The sequence below is a fragment of the Rana temporaria genome, chromosome 5 (assembly GCF_905171775.1).
Source record: "Rana temporaria chromosome 5, aRanTem1.1, whole genome shotgun sequence".
Taxonomy (NCBI): Eukaryota; Metazoa; Chordata; class Amphibia; order Anura; family Ranidae; genus Rana; species Rana temporaria.
In genome coordinates, this window is record NC_053493.1 from 275,442,199 (window position 1) to 275,457,117 (window position 14,919).

The window sequence follows — 14,919 nt, forward strand, 5'->3', positions numbered from 1 at the left end:
GAACAGAAGTGGGTTGTGATATTTTTTATTTAACTAGGAGCCTTCAATGAAGGATTAGGAAAGAGTGGAGGAGGAGAGGAAGTAGGGGTTTACAAAGCGAAAAGTGGGAGGCAGAAGGGAGTTAGGGGAACTACACCAAATGGGGGGGGGTATTTAGGGCGGTAAGGGTGGGGTGATCTATACAAGATGAGAGGTTGGAGAGGTATGGGGCATTACTAAGCTAACAGCATCTGGAACTTTCCATGGAAGGAGTGAAAAGCCAGCTAATATCTGTTTGTAAGAGAAATGCTACCAGTAAAATCATGTATTGCAGAATTTTGTGGTAGTCCCCTTGAGAGAGCTGGTTAAATTTTCCATATTTTCTTGAATTCCACAGAATCACTACCCACCCTAATGGAAATCACAGGTGTTGGCTCTGCACAAGCTTGAAGAAGAAAAAGATCCTGGATGGCCGCACACCATAGAAGGCATCTTCATTGATGTGAAAAAATAAGTAAAATCCAAATGCAGTCACTTCATGTAAAGGGAAAAACAGGGAGAACAGCTAACGCATTTCACACCTTTTCATGGCGCTTAGTTATAGCTATGAATCTCTCAAGATTCCTGGTAATGGTTACTGATAGAAACAACGTTAGTGATGTGTAAGCTTGATATTAAGTTTATGTTCCTATTGATCCAAGAACCAGGGCATGTTTGTTGTAGAAATTAAGAGTTTGTATGTGAATGAAAGGACATGAGGAAAGGGCCTGTCTCCTGCAATTCCCTTTCAAGTTATGTAAATGGCCATTCAAATAGATAAGCATTTTGGAGGAAATGTGGAAAATGGGAAAATTGAAGGATCCTAAAAGGTTCTAATGAGGAACAGTTGACATTTGACTGGCTGTAATCCAAGTCAAACTTTGAAGGAAATGGAATGCAAGGTATTTATCCTGAATAGTGGATATGTCAAATGAGCTATCCTGTGTGCCTGGAATTAAGTTAGGGTGGTCCGGTATGGCTAATAATGGAAATGGGGAAGAAAGCAACTTCATATGTAGTGAAAAGCATGTTTGCAACATTTTCATATTGGGGCAAAGGTCAATTTGGTATGGAGTTCTAATTGTGGAGCTGTCCAGTTCCATAAAAGGACTATTGAGGGGGATGGGTGAATTTGATTGCTCCATAGACAGCCATTGCTTGGTTTTGGAGTGTCAACAAAGATAACTTGCATATGGATACTTTGGGATTTATTTACTACAGGCAAATAGGCTGTTCACTTTGCAATGGAAGTTTCACTTTGCAAGGGAATCTTTCCCAGAGCTTAGCAAATGAGGTGAAGCTTTCCTGACTTTCAATCACGTGCATGCAAAAAACAGCTCCTTTTTTGTTTTCCAAGCATATGATTGGATATTCTTTGCAAAGTGAAACTTCACCACATTCACTAAGCTCTGGGAAAACTAACCTTGAAAAGTGCAACTTTCCTTTTGCATTTACTAAATCAACCCCTTTTCTACACACAGGCTGCTGGGAAATCAGTTTTGATTGGCATTGACTCTTCCCTTTCAATACAGCTACTATTGCTGGATATATAGTCATGAAAAAAGTAAGTATACTCCATGGGATTGTAAATGTTTTCAAAATATTTGAACAGCCATACATTAGATTTTGATTCAAATAGTGCCTACAGATAAAGGTGATATACTTGAACAGGAAACACATGAATCTAACATAGTGTATTCATTTCAACATATACTGTAAATTGATAAAAATGCTGATTTGTTATATGGAAAAAGAAAGTACATTTACCACCACTTCAAATCAAGGAAATCTGAAATGGGTGTTCAAGAGTAGGTACCAATACATGGAACCTCTTTAACCCCTTGTCTAACAGTGTACTGTCAAAAAAGGTGCAGTATACCAGGGGTTAGAGCAAGCTCATGGCTGCTGCTACAATCAGGAGCTTGTTATTGATTTTTAGAGCTGGCGAAGGACTCTTAGATAAAAGTGAATTCTTTAATGGGGCTCTGAAGGTGTGCCCTCCTTAACTTACCAGATGCACCTGCAGTGGTTCTCTAGCTTTTCAATTCCTCTGGGAAACCTGAGACTATGGCAAATGGCTCCTACAAGTGACAGAAGGAAGTTGTTAGCCACCTTGTGATAGAAAAAAAAGTTAAATAAAGAAAGAAAATTGAAAAATTTAAAAAATAATAATAATATACATACTATTTTTAAGCACCCCTGTACAAACCCCTATTTAAATGTATCATGTAGGGCGAGTACATGTATGTAAACATAAATTGTGTCACACATGTGAAGTATCACTATGAACATGGGAATGTTAGAATAGAATTAGGACTTAAGGGACCCCAAAGACCCAAAAGACCAAGAAAGGAAGGGGCGAGAGGACTATATCGGTACTGTATGAGCAGGTAAACTCAAAGTATAAAAAATATATACATTTATTAACATGGTATCAAAAAGACAGACATAATCATAAAATACATCAAAACAACAATGAAAGACAATAAACATATAGCGAGACCGGCCGGCCCATGCGCCGTAGACATCGGTGCCCGTTTTTGGGTAAATATGAGATATTTCTTGCACCTACAGGTAAGCCTTAATCTAGGCTTACCTGTAGGTGCAAGTTGTGTGGTTGGGTTTACAACCACTTTAACTAGAGCAGATCATAAATCTCTATGGCCCGGATTCACAAAGCATTTATGCCGACGTATCTCGAGATACGCCACGTAAGTGTAAATATGCGCCATCGTATCTATGCGCCGTGCCCACAAAACTAGATACGCCTGAAAATAGGCTTCATCCGACCGACGTAACTTATCTACGCCGGCGTATCGTGGGCGCATATTTACGCTGGACGCATGTGGCGCTCCCATTGATTTTCTATTCAAATATGCAAATGAGGGAGATACAGCGATTCACGAACGTACGTGCGCCCGGCGCAGGCTACGCGCGGTGCGTGTAAGTTCAACGTCCGGCCTAAAGTTATTTCCCATAAAGCAGGTGTAACTCAGCACCAGACGTGCACAGGTCAGCTGGACAGCAGCACCATTACGGACGAGCTGAGCAACCACACTTGCAGGACAACACATCTGTATGCCAACATGCCAGGCAGGGCCGCCATCAGGAATTATGGGGCCCCTTACACAGCTTCAGGCATGGGCCTGGGGGGGTGCTGCCATTAATTGAGAAAGACGAAATAAAGAAAAATATATATAAAAAAAGGAACTAAAAAGAATAAAAAAAATAAATAAAAAAATATCAAAAACATTTATTTTTTCTCAAAAAAAAAAAAAAGAGGGGGACTTGCCATCTGCGGTCCCTAGCTCACACACACCACATTCACTTCACATTGGTTTGGCCCAAGTCCACCATGCAGGACTTGGGAGCAGCAACGCCACGCCAAGGCCCCAATGGTGTTGCTGTCCATTCATACCACATTCACACGGCCGTGGGGATAACCTCTCCCTGATGACCCAAGGTGACACGTCTTGCTGGCAGGAATGTCACCCACATTCACACACCAGTCACACTGTAGCCTGCACTACTGACCATGTGCAGTCACTACAAAAATAAAAAAGCTCATAATCTGAGCAAAGAAAATAAAAAAGCTCATAATCTGAGCAAAGAAAATAAAAAAGCTCATAATCTGAGCAAAGAAAATAAAAAAGGCACTCATTTGCCCTGTCGTGGGCCAGGCATAGTGCCACGGCTCCGGCTCCTCAGTTGTCTGAGGGGAGCCTCGGGTGGGGGGGTGGGGCATCAGGAGGAGGATCATCCCCTGGTCTGTCCCTCCTGGCAGATGCTGGCTGCCTGCCCTCCAACGCAAGGGCAATGCGGGTGAGGACAGCGTTCGTCTGTGCCTGCATCCGCAGCTGGTGGGTGGTGGTGTGCCGCTGGTGGCGCCTGGTCTGCCGTCCCTCTGCCTCGATGGCAGCTGTGTTGGCCTGTATAGCCACTCCCAGGCTCTTCACCTCTGCCACAAGGCCTGATGTTGTGGCCTGCAACTCCCCAATGCAGGTCACCATAGCAGCGCAGTTGGCACTCACATCCTGCAGGCTGTCAGAGATTGAGGTGCTCTGCTCAGCCTGCTGTGTGAGGCACTGCTGCACACTGGCTGTGGTGCCCTGCACAGCCACTGTGCATTCAGCCTGGGTCTTGGCTGAAGAGGCCAGGCTGTCTGCCACACGGCGCAGGTCACAGGCAATAGCACCCATGTGGCACATCTGGCGGGCCTGTTCCCTCGCAAGCCCTTGTTGAAGGGATTCCGGAACACCCCTTGTCTTACGCAAAGCCTTCCTGGGGGCTGGAGAGGCTTGGGCCTGTCTGTACGGGGAGGCCCTTGAGGGGCTTTCCCTGATGGGGGAGGCCCTTGAGGGGCTTTCCCTGATGGGGGAGGCCCTTGAGGGGCTTTCCCTGATGGGGGAGGAGGGGGAGGGGCTTCCCCTAATGGGGGAGGAGGTTTGGGAGGGTCCAGGGATGATGTTATCCTCCTCGAGGTAGACACCTTCCTCAAGGTCACCATGCTCCTCCTCAACTTCCTCCAGAGGAGAGGTGTGGGCACACTCCTCCGGGGATGGCGTGGGTCGTCCAGCAGCTGACGATGGCTCCCTCCAGCACATCTGTGGATGCCACGAAGCATTCACATGTTGGTGGACCCACACACATGTCACATGTTCCCTTCCACCCCCTCACATGCTACACACTGGATAGGGGATAAAACACACTTACCTGTCCTCAAGGCCTGGTCACCGGAGTCAAAGCCCTCCATGCCCTCCACCTGCTCCCGCTCTAGACAGCTGGTGATGACCTCCTCCTCATCAGTCAACCGCAGAGCAGAAGCTGGTCCTCCTCCCGTGCCAATGGCGTGCCTCCTCATGCTGGCCAGCTTATCACGGACCCGACGTCTCATGTCATTATTCTTCTTGTTGACATCGTCGGGGGTCCTGGTCCCATGCCCAAGGGCATTGACCTCCAGGGTGATCTCCTCCAGGATCTCCCTCTTACGTGCCCTCCTGGTCCTGGCACTGTGGGCACCATGGAGGTACACATCAAATTTGGCTATTGCCGATATCAGGATAGCCCTCTCCTCCTTAGAAAAAATTATCTTCCTCCTCTCCTTAGCAGCTGCCATAGCTCAACAAAAGTACTTTGCTTCAGGGGGAAACAAGCAAACGGATGTACTTTTGCGCCGGACGGGCGTATGGCTGGGCGTATTTATGCGCTCAGCGTAAGCCGGTGGGCCGGCGTATTCCAGGAAGTTGCGCCAGTTGTGAGCATGTGCACAGGGGTGCGGTCACACGTCCGCGTCACTGCGCATGCTCCGTTCATGATACGCCGAGCGTAAAACACTGCTCCACGCTCGGACCATCATTTGCATGGGGTCACACCCACTTCCACCTACGCCGGCTTGCGCCTTCGAAATCTAAGCCACGCAGACGCAGCTTGGGGAGCACTGGCTTCCTGAATTCCATGCTTGCCTCTCTGCGCTGCTTCGGCGTATCGCAAAGGAGATACGCTACGCCCGCATAAATATGCACCAATGTATGTGAATCCGGGCCTATATATTTTCTTTCTGAGCTGTTCTTTGAAAGATTTGCTAGAGTGTTTCACATCATTGCCATGTTAAAAGATCCATTTTGGGTTGATCTTTGGACAGACTGCCTCACAATCTCATCAATCACACTTTAATATGATGCAGATTGTATATTCAACTTGATGAATGAAAGCTGCCCAGACCCAGAAGCAGAAAAGCAACAGTTGTTATAAGATTATTCTTCTGAAATGCTGTTTTCAGTTTGCAGCAAACATGTCTACTCTTATTGTGACCAATGATCTCTATCCTTGATGGGTCAGTTTTCTGAACAATGGGGTTGATTTACTAAAACTGGAGAGAGAAAAAATTGGTGCAGCTCTGCATAGAAACCAATCAGCTTATTTTTTTGTTTTCAAAGCTGAATTGAACAAGCTGAATTTAGAAAATGATTGGCTAACATGCACTGCTGCACCAGATTTTGCACTCTACAGTTTTAGTAAATCAACCCCACTGTTCAAGAATGCATGATCGTTGCCTATTTTTTCAATAGCAAACTGAAGTCTTACTCAAACATTTTTTTTCTAAAGCAAAGGCTTTTATTTACCACTTTTTTTTTTAGATGAACACACTCTGACCAAAACTGTTTCATGAGTTACCTGAACAATTCACAATAAAATGTGTGTTTTTTTTTAGACATCTTTTAGCTTCAAATGGTCAGCTTTTCTTTATTTATTTTTTTATTTTTTTAATGATGACAGAAATAAATGCCATTGCTTTCATTTCTTCATTTCCTTGTGTTACAGGTTTATTGTTTGAAACTTTTATTATTCTCAGTACAAATACAATTTAAAAAAAGTTAGTATCTGGGCTGAATTTGCCTAACCAGTCATGGACAAATTATCAGTTGTTTAAAACCTATGCCACATGTAGAATATACATATTTATTTTACAGTAGAATGAATAATTTCAAATGTTTTAAAAAAACTATTTTTAGCCTCACAGACATCCACAACTTTCTTTATTTATCCCGGCATGATGACACCACATATGTCAATAGCAAAGGAAACGCCAGACCCTTGATATATATTGGTGTAAATAATAAAAGTTCTACTTGCATATTCCCTGAAGGTTCTAATTGTTGGCACCTACTCTGGAACACCCAATTCTAATTTCTTGGATTTGAGGTGGTGTTAAAAGTTTATTTGTACTCACTTTTTTCGATTTTAAAAATCTGCTTATTTTTCCGTGTCAAATTTATCTTTATTAGGCTTAAAGTAAATTAAACATGAAGCATACATGTGTTACAATATAATGATGGCTAGTATGTCGCAAAATTAACACTTAGTATCATCTCCAAATGCGTTACAATAAACAACTATTAGCTAGTCACATTTCATTAACAATTTGAAACAGTTTCAGCAACTAATACAGCAATGTATCAAATTTATATTAGCAATAACATTGGCTGATGAGTAAATTATAAAAGACAATACTACCTTATTTAAGATAACAATATCAACTATCAATTAATAAAGTCTAGAATTCCTAGCCTTCTCAAAGCCAATGGTAGGTCCATAGTTGAACCACCTTATACTAATCAGACCGAAAAAAGGGGTAACAAGAAGTAAAAATAAAGGAGGGGAATAAGAAGTGGGGAGGGGGACAGGAAAGGAAGTCTGCAGGGATGGGCCCTTGTTCAATACCAGAGTGGAAACATACAACTGTTATGGTCATGAAGGAAAGCTACCATGGCAGTAATACATGTTCATTAAAATGATCTGGAAATACATATTGTATCCATGGAGCCCATAGCGATTCAAAGTTGGTGAGCGTATCCGTATCTAACGCATCCATTTTAGCATGTGTCATAGCAACATTCATTCTGTTCATCGTTTCAGTCGTTGAGATACGTGATGTCTTCCAGGCTTTCGCTATGGTCTGTTTGGCTGCCGTAAAAAGATGTATTAGTAATCTAAATTGCGCGTGTGTTAAGATATCGGGCTTCAGATTTAATAGTGCCATTTTGGGTTCTGGGGGTATGTTCGAGTCAGTTAGCGCATTCACCATCTTAAAAATTTTGGTCCAAAATTTCTTTATTATCGGACACGTCCACCAAATATGAAAGTATGTACCCTCAGAGTTGCAATCCCGAAAACAATGACCATCATAATCTAAGGCATATTTAGCTATTCTATTCGGTACCAGGTACCATCTAGACAGTACCTTATAGTTCGTTTCCTGCGCTAAAACATTCAAGGAGGCCGACTTAGTGTTCCGCCATATTTGGCACCATTCCGAAGTACTTAGTTCCTTACCCAAGTCGACCTCCCATTTCAGTACATAAGGTAATTTTGTTAAGGTATCAATGGATAGTGACTGTACGTATATTGTCGAAATCACCCCTCTAATATGCGGATTATCTTTACAAATGTATTCGAAGGGGGTTATTTGATTAGTCTGCGTCATGGAAGTTACCTGGGTTTCAACAAAATTTTTAATTTGGAGGTATCTAAATAATTCAGATGAAGGGATATCATATTTTTTACATATTGCTGGGAATGACATAATACCAGAAGAATCCAAAAAATTATAAATATAAATACAGTCCTTTCTAACCCATGCCTTAAATGTATTAGGATAGATCCATGCCGGATAGAATGTTGGATTTTTGTAAAAGGATAGCAGTGGGTTAAGAGGGGACACCAATGAATATTTAGATTTATAATTATCCCATATCGCGAGAGAGTGTCTAATAATGGGATTGTCAATTTTCTTACGTAATCTGGGAGGAATCCATAACAAATTAGCTATAGGGATGGGATCACATTCAGTTGCTTCAATAGCCACCCATAGTGGTGTTTCCTTTTTAGCGTGGTACTTAGCCAGGGTGGATATTTGCGCTGCCCTGTAATAATTCGTAAAATTTGGAACCCCTAGCCCTCCCCGTGTTCTAGGGAGATATAAGATTTGCATTTTTAATCTGGGTCTAGATGTTCCCCATATAAAGGTTGACATTCTTTTTTGTAGTGCCCTCAAAAAATAAGCCGGTATCGGACTCGGAAGCACTCTGAAAAGATATAAAAATTTTGGCAATATCGTCATCTTGATCGCATTGATCTTACCCATCCAGGACAATGGGAGCTGGGACCAAAATCCAATCAATTTCGTTACTTGTTTCAGGAGTGGAGGATAGTTATAAGTGAACAAGTCAGCTACGTTTGCTGTAACTTGTGTTCCTAAATAAGGGATACTTTTTTCAGACCAAAGAAACGGTAGACCTACTTTTGCTGCACTTAATTCCATAGCTGAAAGAGATATATTTAGAGCTACACATTTCTTAGGGTTAATAGCCAGACCTGAAAACGATGCGAATTTGGTAAGTATTGGGATGAGATTCGGACCAGTGACTTGAGGTGATGAAAGAAATAGAAGTATGTCGTCTGCAAACATGCATAGTTTGTGTTTGTATCCCCCTAACTCTATGCCTAATATAGTAGGGTCAGATCTAATTTTTTGTGCAAGTGGCTCTATAAGAAGGGCAAACAATAACGGGGATAGTGGGCAACCTTGACGCGTTCCTCTTCTGACCTCAAACACGTCTGACCTGTATCCCGCATACTTAACATATGCTCTCGGGTTATTATATAATGCCAAAATCCAATTAATATAGTTAGGACCAAAGCCCCATTTCTTTAGTGTAAACTCCAAGTATGCCCAGGACACAGAGTCAAACGCCTGCCTGATATCCAAAGAGAGAAAACATGCCGGTATACCCCTTTTTTTAGCTATGTGCGCTAAAAGACACGCTCTGCGGACATTATCACCTGCTTGTCTTGAGGGCATAAAGCCGACCTGATCACGATTTATAAGATTACCTATAAAACCGTTTAAACGAGTAGCCAAAATTTTACCTAATAATTTTATGTCTACGTTGAGCATAGATATGGGCCTATAATTTGTACATAGCGTGTCATCTGAATGTGGTTTGGGAATCATGCAGACCGTTGCTAACAAAGATTCAGGTCTGAATGTTTTCTGTTCTAACAAGTTATTGAAGGCCTCAGCTAATCTAGGTGATAATAAGTCAGAAAAGGTTTTAAGATAGTTCGCCGAGAACCCATCAGGCCCCGGTCTTTTATTAAGTTTCAGTTCATGAATGGCCAATGCAACCTCATCTGTCGTAATAGGTTCTTCCAATTGTAATTTCTGTAATTGACTTAATTGCGGAAGGTCTACATGAGCAAAAAAGGTGTTTGCTTCCGAAGTATTAAATTCTGTGGATTCCGTGTAAAGGGTCTTTAAGTGTGAGCTAAATTTTTGTACTATCTTAAGAGGATTACTGGAAAACATCTGATTAGCTATTTTTAATTTTATGGGTTTATAATTTTTATCAAGTTTATTAAGGGCTTTGGCTAAATATGCTCCTGGCTTATTGGCTTGTTTATAAAAAGTATGTCTTGATCTATTGAGAGTCCTATTCGCTGCATCAGTTAAGAATAGATCGTACTCTAAGCGCGCTTTGTCTAGTCGCGATCGATTGGCGTGAGAGTGGTGACTTTGAAGGGCCTGAAATGCTGCATTATATTCCGCTTCTAGTTTATTTGCCATCAAAATCCTTTCTCTTTTTAGGATCCCTATTTGTCGTTGGAATACTCCTCTGAGGACCGGTTTGTGAGCTTCCCATAAGGTAATCGGAGATATATCTGGGCTAGAATTGATATCAAGATATTCTTTCAGTGCTTGTTTAATCACTGGGCAATGAGCAGGGTGTTTTAGAATTATCTCAGGTAGGTACCAGGTAGGATCACGATTCTTCGGAATAGTAGATGCTATTGTAGTAAATACCGCATCATGATCCGACCAAGGGATGGGCACTATACTGGAACCTAATATTTCTGGAGCCATTCCAATTGTCACAAATATGTGGTCAATTCGACTGAATGATTGATGTGGATGTGAAAAGTGCGTGTAGTTTCTTTTAGTGGGGTTATGTTCTCTCCAAGTATCCACTAAGTTGTTTTTAGCCAATAAAGCGGAAAGGGAGCCTGTATTCGTACGTTTAGGTGGGACATAGGGAGATTTATCCAGAAATGGAAGAAGGACTTGATTAGAGTCCCCACAAATGATGAGAGTCCCCCTTTTGTGTGCGTTAATCATTTGAAATAGATGTGATAAGAATGGTACTGGGTTAAGATTTGGAGCATAATAGGAAACTATTGTGATTTCCGAGTCGAGTACCTGACCTATTAATATGAGGTATCTACCCTGCGGGTCTTTTATTTCCGTTCGTAAAGTGAAAGGAGTGGTACGATGAAATCCAATTAGCGTGCCCCGTTTTTTAACTGAGGCTGAGGCAGTATAGACTTGAGGGTATGAGGGGTTGAAATATTTAGGAGTTGTGCTTGTAGTGAAGTGGGTCTCTTGCAAACAAACTATATGCGCTTTTTTAGCCTGGAACGTTCTAAACGCCTTAGTTCTTTTTTGTGGTACATTCAATCCCTGTACATTCAGTGATAATACGTTTAGTGGTGCCATGATAGTTTTACCTCACTGCTCATCTTACCATTACAAACCGAAGAACAGCTGACCGACCCAATCCCTGCAGACTTAGGGATGAAAAAAGGAAAGAAAACAGTAGGGTAGTTAACCTTAAAAAAGGGAGGAAAACACAAAAAAAGTTAAAAAATATATATCCAACATCAGACCAATAATGTCCATCTTGTTTACCCGTGACGGGGCGAAACTGCCCCTGCCAGGGGAAAAGGGGATCCCATCAATTCCCCGCAAAGTATTGCGGGGAACCGAGAAGATCATTAAGGAGCACAAGTGGTTTCCGTGAGGTGGAAGACCGTCGGGCGTATGTACAAGTGTTCACCTACAAAAGATGTTAATACATGGTCTAGCCTTATTGCTATGACAAATGGGACACTGCTAAGGACCCTGTATCTAAGAAGTGGGTGAAAAGTGTGTGCCGAGGCAAAATATCCTTTGCGAAACTAACTAAGGGAATATACATATGGAAGATGGAAAAGGAAGAAAAAAAAGAAAAGAAATAAGTCAACCTGAGTGCTGTACACATAAAAGGGGTCAAATATGTCTGTGTATTATACCCACTCAGGACCTATTGTACTGTACTATAGTACATGTGGGAGCAGGACTTTTAACTCAACCATATAACAAATGATGTGTCTATACTACATATAACTAATCCTAACGGATTCTATATTTCTGGATTTGTCACTCAATTAGGAGCAAAACGTGCTATTAATACATGAGAGGGAACAATATGATGTAAAATACAAGTAGTGTAAATATAAATCAAAAAAAATTTAATAAAATAGCTTGCTGAAGGAGGATCTCATAATGTGTCTTAAGGGATAAGAAACAATAGCTGTCCTCAGACGTATAAGGTGTCTTACTGCGGGCACATCTGGCTGCGACGCCTCACTCCTCCGCCCGCCCCGCCAATTGGCATGAGGGAGGAAAAAGACCACAATGCAGGAGGAAGGATTGTGTAAGAGTGTTGTGTAATGAAAGATTAAGATGGAAAATGAGAAATAAAAGAAATCCAAAACAATCAGCAAAGCAACAAACTAAAATTGTGGAGCAAAAAATAGAGGAAAGAGGAGCGGATGATTTGATCCGCAAGGGATGGTAAAAATAAAAATAAAAATTCAATTAGAGCAAAAGAGAAAAAGTAGAATCGGCTAAAGAAGAGACAGTTAAGAAAAACTTATATGAAAAAAAACAATAAAACTAAAAATCATCCTATTGTAGATTCTGTCTGTTTTCCCTTCATCTCACTAAGCAGTCTTATGAGCATAAGAGAAATTAAGCATAAAGGTAAAGTCTTCCAAAGAATGATCAATCCATAGTATCCTCCTGATCTTGGGGCTGAGGTACATACCGTCCGCGCTTGTTTGTATGGTGTATGCCATTATTCTTCTCAAGTGAAGTGGTACCATTACGGGATGATGCTGATGCTGTGCGTCTGCGTGAGGAGCTGTGTGTATTACTGCTGTCAATGATCTTTAGATCGATTAAGGCTTGATGTAGTTGATCGGGCGTTCTACACACTATTTTAGCTCCCTGGAATGTAAATCTTAATGAAAAGGGGAACCCCCATTGGTATTTGATATTGCGTTGTTGCAGTTCCATTAAAAGTGGCTTCATAGCGCGCCTTTTGGTGATAGTCAGTTGCGATAAGTCTGCAAATATTTGAAAAGTATGGCCTTGAAATATGAGGTTACCTTTTGCCCTAGCTGCTTCCATAACCTGCTCCTTTGACCTGTAGTAATGGAATTTAGCTATTATGTCCCTAGGGGGGCCATCCGTTTTTTTAGGGGCTAATGCTCTGTGAATCCTATCGAATTCCAGTCTCTGAACATCAAGTCCTGGTACTAATTCCTGACATAACGCCATGATGGTACCCGAGAGGTCAAGAACTGACTCTGGAAGTCCCCTAAATCTTAAATTCGACCTTCTGGCGCGGTTTTCAAAATCTTCCAATTTACTATTAAGTTCCATGTTTTCTTCCTTCAATATATCTATTTCTGACTGACAATCCTGTGTGTAAACTTCTATTTCATCCATTTTTGCCTCCAGAGTTTCAGTGCGGCTACCTAGGTCTCTAATTTCCTTAGTCAGGTTTGTGGTAATCTGTTCTGAGGTGCGTTGCAGTGCCTTATTGAGCATTCTCTCAAATTGTTTCAGGATCTCTGAGGGGACAGTGGCATTAATTGTAGGTAATTGCGCTAATGAAGACATATTATCTTCTTCACTATCAGTGCTCAGGACACTGAAGGATGCTGATGCCTTTTTCCCTTGTGTCAAGCGCTGTTTGCTGTTCCCTGCAGCGCTTGTCTCTGAGGTACCTGAGGTGAATGGCGCCTTTTTCATTGAGCCCTTTGGCTGCTGTGCTGCGCTGACAGGATTAGTTTTTGCTTTATTTCTAGCACCCCCGAGTACCATTTTGGTATGAGAGGCTTCTCCTCACCTCCAGGGATGATATCCTGCAGCTCCCGGCGATGTGCGGTGATTAAAAATCAATTTCACCCGCGATCCATCCACCCCACGGAGCGGAGCTCTAGTGCCGCATTACCGTGCAGCTAGACCCCGCGCATGCGCTCAAATCTGCTTATTTTTCATTTAGATCATGACAATGAATACACTATGTCAAATGTATTCATCAGCAAGACTGTGTGCATACAGTGATCAATGTTTACCTTCACTGAATAGGCCTTATTTGCTGCATTTGCTGCAAGTTCCTGTAAAAAATAATAATTGATTTACTAATCAATGGAGACAGAAAAACATAGGGATTCTAGTGGCCAGACACTGTAGATAATATTCTTTATGAAGTCACCTATGCTTATGGGTTCATATAAGAAAACATTTGCTCAAACTTACAACAATTTATTCTTTCCCATTGTAATTCAATGCCATCCTATAAATTACACAAAACAGTTTTCAACTTTCAAAACAATTAAATTGCATTGTAAATTATTCCCCTTTCAAGTGAGTGGATGCTGTTTTACATGCTGTGTCACACAATCTTTTAAAGCTCTTGATGCACAGTAAGCTACAGAAAATACACTTATCATGTAAGAGAATAATTAAACTGAAGACATACCCAGATTAATCATATGCTAGCAATTTTTATTGCATTAATGCATTAAAGCAAAACCATTGTTTCCCTTTATTGATATCAGTACAATAGATTCAAAAAAGTATAGCTTATTAAAAAGCCTTTTTTTAAATATTACATTTCATTGTAACTTACAATTTGAAAAATATCACCCAAAAGGTACTCTAAGTCGAATTGTTGACATTTACCACATTCAAGTGATATCAATAAAACCAAAATGTGATCTGTTTGAAATTCTTAACCCTCTCTAGGGAGTTTATTGCTACCGGGTCAATTTGCACCTAGTAAACTGCAGACAGAGTGCCCGCATTAAAGATGAGGCTCTGGTTTGCTGTCACTATGGGTTCAAGGGAAATCCTGCATGTTCAAGGTTCATAAAACGTAAAACTAATACTGAAATTCTCCAAACTGAATTCTTTCAGCTGGCTTAGAAGGCTTATATAAGAGGGCTTCTGTATTAGTCAGCCCCCTCACTTTAAACTGGATGAGGTCACAGCAGACATTTTGACAATATGCTGTAGCTGTGAGCAGGAAAACATAGGGAGTGCAACTAACAAACTGCATAGGGAGATACTAGTGTAGCGCTACCCCCTCAGGAGCCGCTTAGCTCACCCCTATTTAACTGTCTTGAACCCTCCCTTGACACATCAGAAGTCTGGTGGGAATATTATGACCTCTGCTGGGCTGGGGTCACAATAGCAGGCATATAATATTCAATGACAATGTAACAGTGATA